The following is a 6,283-nucleotide window of genomic DNA, read 5'->3' as shown; positions in this document are numbered from 1 at the left end:
CCCCCACATAGCCTCTACATATAGTATGAGCCACCACATAGCCTCTCTATATTCAATATGAGCCCTCACATAGCCTCTTTATATTCAATATGAGCCCTCACATAGCCTCTCTATATATAGTATGAGCCCTCACATAGCCCTTTGTATATAGTATGAGACCACACATAGCCACTCTATATATAGTATGAGCCACCACATAGCCTCTCTATATTCAATATGAGCCCTCACATAGCCTCTCTATATATAGTATGAGCCACCACATAGCCACTCTATATATAGTATGAGCCCCCACATAGCCTCTATATAGTATGAGCCCCCACATAGCCACTCTATATATAGTATGAGCCACCACATAGCCTCTATATATAATATGAGCCACCACATAGCCTCTCTATATTCAATATGAGCCCTCACATAGCACTTTGTATATAGTATGAGACCACACATAGCCACTCAATATATAGTATGAGCCCCCACATAGCCTCTATATATAGTATGATCCCCCACATAGCCTCTCTATATTCAATATGAGCCCTCACATAGCACTTTGTATATAGTATGAGACCACACATAGCCCCCTATATACAGTATGAGCCAGAGGTGTATCTAGAAGTGATGAGCAAGCCTGCTTGCCACTGCTCAATACTTGATCAAGCATCGCGGTCAGTGGCGTAGCGTGGGGGGGGCAGGGGGGGTGGTCCGCCCCAGGCGGCACGTGTGTGGGGGCGGCGCGGTAGCAGCCGCAGCAATTCCTCTCCTCTGTGGGAGAACTCATTTCCGCCCAGTCTCCCTGGCTGTGGATGGTGCAGCAGTGCTGGAGGTCTCCTCCTTCCTCCAGTTATGGGGGTGGCTGGGATTGCTGTAGGCCAGCCCAGTCTGATGTGTATACACTGGATCCAGGGCAGGGTTTGCTCCATGCTCTCACTCATGCTGAATGTGCCCGGGACAGGAGCTGTACAGCCTGGGAACCAAGTCCTCTGCCAGGCTGATGCCCACTCCTGCCCTGCAGGTAAGCTGCCCCCCTGCTGTGCTGGGGGCACTGTGTGGGTGAGGGGCTATAGAGTGCCAGGAAGCTCTGCTGCAGGGATCTGTGCCCCAGGCATGGGGGGAGAGCAGGGCAGCCCTGCTAATCCTATTAGTATGTGCAACTAGTAGAAAACTCATGAAGTTTTTTTTTTTTCTTTTTTTATTATTAATGGAAAAAACTGCTTCACCAGGCTGCATGCCCTCTGTATGTGTGATCCCTGCCAAGAGGTTCTGCAGCAGCAGCTCAGAGCTGATAATAGTGATGTGGTTATGCACAGATATAGCAGAGTTGGGTGTGTCATATAACTGCATGCTGTACAAGCAGTGAAGCAATTGCATTGTAAGCACTTTCCCATTCCACATCTTGTAGCCCAGTTTAGGAGCCTGAATTTTACGTACCCTTACGACTTGACTTTTTTACACCCCTTGTGCATGTCGTACAGCAGGCGGTTGACACAACTGATGAGAACTGAGGGGAAAAAAAGAAAGATTGCCAGGGAATTGCTCACAATGCAATTGCTTGATATATAGTAGGACCCAATGCAAAAACAATTGCCTTATTATGTGACAACTAGCTGGAGAGCTCGGCGCTGCCCGGGCATAGTTACTAACTGTGGTTAGTTATAACAAATTATAATTATCCGCCATGCCATAGTCCCGTGCCCATATACCCATCACACATCCTCCATCCCATAGTTCCGTGCCCATATACCTGTCATACATATTCTCCATCCCATAGTCCAGTGCCCATATACCCATCACACATCCTTCATCTCATAGTCCCGTGCCCATATACCCGTCATACATTTCCTCCATCCCATAGTCCAGTGCCCATATACCCATCACACATCCTCCATCCCATAGTTCCGTGCCCATATACTCGTCATACATATCCTCCATCCCATAGTCCAGTGCCCATATACCCATCACACATCCTCCATCCCATAGTCCCGTGCCCATATACCCGTCATACATATCCTCCATCCCATAGTCCCGTGCCCATATACCCATCACACATCCTCCAACCCATAGTCCCGTGCCCATATACCCATCACACATCCTCCATCTCATAGTCCCGTGCCCATATACCCGTCATACATATCCTCCATCCCATAGTCCCGTGCCCCTATACCCATCACACATCCTCCATCCCATAGTCCCGTGCCCATTTACCCATCACACATCCTCCATCTCATAGTCCCGTGCCCATATACCCGTCATACATATCCTCCATCCCATAGTCCCGTGCCTGTATACCCATTACACATCCTCCAACCCATAGTCCCGTGCCCATATACCCATCACACATCCTCCATCCCATAGTCCCGTGCCCATATACCCGTCATACATATCCTCCATCCCATAGTCCCGTGCCCCTATACCCATCACACATCCTCCATCCCATAGTCCCGTGCCCATTTACCCATCACACATCCTCCATCTCATAGTCCCGTGCCCATATACCCGTCATACATATCCTCCATCCCATATTCCCGTGCCCATTTACCCATCATACATATTCGCCATTTCATAGTCGAGTGCCCATATACCCGTCATACATATCCACCATCCCATAGTCCAGTGCCCATATACCCATCACACATCCTCCATCCCATAGTTCCGTGCCCATATACTCGTCATACATATCCTCCATCCCATAGTCCAGTGCCCATATACCCATCACTCATCCTCCATCCCATAGTCCCGTGCTCATATACCCGTCATACATATCCTCCATCCCATAGTCCCGTGCCCATATACCCGTCATGCATATCCACCATCCCATAGTCCAGTGCCCATATACCCATCACACATCCTCCATCCCATAGTCCCGTGCCCATATATCCATCATACATATCCACCATCCCATAGTCCCGTGCCCATATACCCATCACACATCCTCCATCCCATAGTCAACCATTATGACATCATAATGAGCGGAGGCAGGGCTTGCAACCTATGATGACATCAGCGTCGCCATGGCAACCATTGTGACATCATAATGAGGGGCGGGGCTTGATACGCACACACTGCTTCCCCAGGATGCAAATAGGGGCATTATGACATCATAATGAGGGGCGGGGCTTGACGCGCACACACTTTTTCCCCAGTATGTAGGCAGGGGCAAAATTGTTTGGTGAATTGGAACGCACAGGGTTAAAATTTCACCGCACAACATAGCTTAAGACGCTCTCGGGGTCCAGACGTGTGACAGTGCCAAATTTTGTGGCTGTAGCTGCGACGGTGCGGATGCCAATCCCGGACATACACACATACATACATACACACATACATACATACATACATACAGTTGTGGCCAAAAGTATTGACACCCCTGCAATTCTGTCAGATAATACTCAGTTTCTTCCTGAAAATCTTTGCAAACACAAATTCTTTGGTATTATTATCTTCGTTTAATTTATCTTAAATGAAAAAACACAAAAAGAATTGTCCTAAAGCCAAATTGGATATAATTCCACACCAAACATAAAAAAGAGGGTGGACAAAAGTATTGGCACTGTTCGAAAAATCATGTGATGCTTCTCTAATTTGTGTAATTAACAGCACCTGTAACTTACCTGTGGCACCTAACAGGTGTTGGCAATAACTAAATCACACTTGCAGCCAGTTGACATGGATTAAAGTTGACTCAACCTCTGTCCTGTGCCCTTGTGTGTACCACATTGAGCATAGAGAAAAGAAAGAAGACCAAAGAACGGTCTGAGGACTTGAGAAACCAAATTGTGAGGAAGCATGAGCAATCTCAAGGCTACAAGTCCATCTCCAAAGACCTGAATGTTCCTGTGTCTACCGTGCGCAGTGTCATCAAGAAGTTTAAAGCCCATGGCACTGTGGTTAATCTCCCTAGATGTGGACGGAAAAGAAAAATTGACAAGAGATTTCAACGCAAGATTGTGCGGATGTTGGATAAAGAACCTCGACTAACATCCAAACAAGTTCAAGCTGCCCTGCAGTCCGAGGGTACAACAGTGTCAACCCGTACTATCCGTCGGCGTCTGAATGAAAAGGGACCGTATGGTAGGAGACCCAGGAAGACCCCACTTCTTACCTCGAGACATTAAAAAAGCCAGGCTGGAGTTTGCCAAAACTTACCTGAAAAAACCTAAAACGTTTTGGAAGAATGTTCTCTGGTCAGATGAGACAAAAGTAGAGCTTTTTGGGCAAAGGCATAAACATAGAGTTTACAGGAGAAAAAGAGAGGCATTCAAAGAAAAGAACACGGTCCCTACAGTCAAGCATGGCGGAGGTTCCCTGATATTTTGGGGTTGCTTTGCTGCCTCTGGCACTGGACTGCTTGACCGTGTGCATGGCATTATGAAGTCTGAAGACTACCAACAAATTTTGCAGCATAATGTAGGGCCCAGTGTGAGAAAGCTGGGTCTCCCTCAGAGGTCATGGGTCTTCCAGCAGGACAATGACCCAAAACACACACTTCAAAAAGCACTAGAAAATGGTTTGAGAGAAAGCACTGGAGACTTGTAAGATGGCCAGCAATGAGTCCAGACCTGAATCCCATAGAACACCTGTGGAGAGATCTAAAAATGGCAGTTTGGAGAAGGCACCCTTCTAATATCAGGGACCTGGAGCAGTTTGCCAAAGAAGAATGGTCTAAAATTCCAGCAGAGCATTGTAAGAAACTTATTGATGGTTACCGGAAGCGGTTGGTCGCAGTTATTTTGGCTAAAGGTTGTGCAACCAAGTATTAGGCTGAGGGTGCCAATACTTTTGTCTGGCCCATTTTTGGAGTTTTGTGTGAAATGATCAATGTTTTGCTTTTTGCTTCATTCTCTTTCGTGTTTTTTAATTTAAGACAAATTAAATGAAGATAATAATACCAAAGAATTTGTGTTTGCAATCATTTTCAGGAAGAAACTGAGTATTACCTGACAGAATTGCAGGGGTGTCAATACTTTTGGCCACAACTGTACATATATACATACATACATACACACTTTGAGCTTTATATATTAGATGAGTGAGTTATGCCAAATGACAAACATGGCTCTGCTACATCTGTAAGTAAGCTGAATTTAAGCAAAAGCATTATAAATGCAGAATGGTCAAATTGCTGGATGAGCTTTCTGGATGCCCTGGTGCCGGTGTTTGCGCTGTCACGCTACTGCACACCAGGACGTACAGCAACGCGACCAACAGGTTTTGGATTTATTATTTTCTTCTGTGATATTTTATTGGATTGTTTCATTGCAGACAGGGTTTCGCTGTTAATCCACCTTTACTGGGGACGGCCAGATATTTGTGGTATTAATACACAAACATCTTTAATCCACACAGCTCTTGCTAATACATGGGGGTCCTGGGCAGGTGACCACCTCGCAATGACGGGTATACAGGGTTTATCTTCGTGAGACATTTATTTTGGTTTCCTTTCTTTGGTAGCATCATGGTTGGCACTTGCTATGTGGTGGGGGCCCTTTGTGTGGTGCTGTAGGTGGGGGCCCTCTGTGTGACTGTGTTTGGTGGGGTCCTCTGTGTGGCGCTGTTTGGTGGGGGCCCTCTGTGTGACGCTGTTTGGTGGGGGCCCTCTGTGTGGCGCTGTTTGGTGGGGGCCCTCTGTGTGGCGCTGTTTGGTGGGGGTCCTCTGTGTGACGCTGTTTGGTGGGGGCCCTCTGTGTGGCGCTGTTTGGTGGGGGCCCTCTGTGTGGCGCTGTTTGGTGGGGGTCCTCTGTGTGACGCTGTTTGGTGGGGGCCCTCTGTGTGGCGCTGTTTGGTGGGGGCCCTCTGTGTGGCGCTGTTTGGTGGGGGCCCTCTGTGTGACGCTGTTTGGTGGGGGCCCTCTGTGTGGCGCTGTTTGGTGGGGGTCCTCTGTGGCGCTGTTTGGTGGGGACCCTCTGTGTGGCGCTGTTTGGTGGGGGCCCTCTGTCTGACGCTATAGGTGGGGCCCCCATCCCCTTATGTATTATCAACGACCAAAGGGGCGGCAAATTTTTCGACCGCCCCGGGCGCCACAAACAGTTGCTACGCCACTGATCGTGGTGCTTGGTTACACTCGTTACTTGATTGAGTATCGCGGGTGCTCAAGTGCCATTCTCAAGTAGTTTTGGATTAGAGGCATACAGGCAGGATTTATTGCCTTACAGGCCTTCCATAGGTATACTGCTGCTGTAAGCTAAAAACAAAAGTCCTTTTCAAGGCAACATATTTTCTTTTACCTATTAATACCAGAAAATTTGCATGCATAAATTATATACGTAATTTAAAAAAGCACAAGGCGTGG

This window comes from Dendrobates tinctorius, unplaced genomic scaffold, assembly GCF_039654945.1.
Source record: "Dendrobates tinctorius isolate UK_male_01 unplaced genomic scaffold, ASM3965494v1 ptg000038l, whole genome shotgun sequence".
NCBI classification, from domain to species: Eukaryota; Metazoa; Chordata; class Amphibia; order Anura; family Dendrobatidae; genus Dendrobates; species Dendrobates tinctorius.
The sequence above is the reverse complement of the archived record's forward strand: the minus strand, read 5'-3'. Positions refer to the sequence as shown.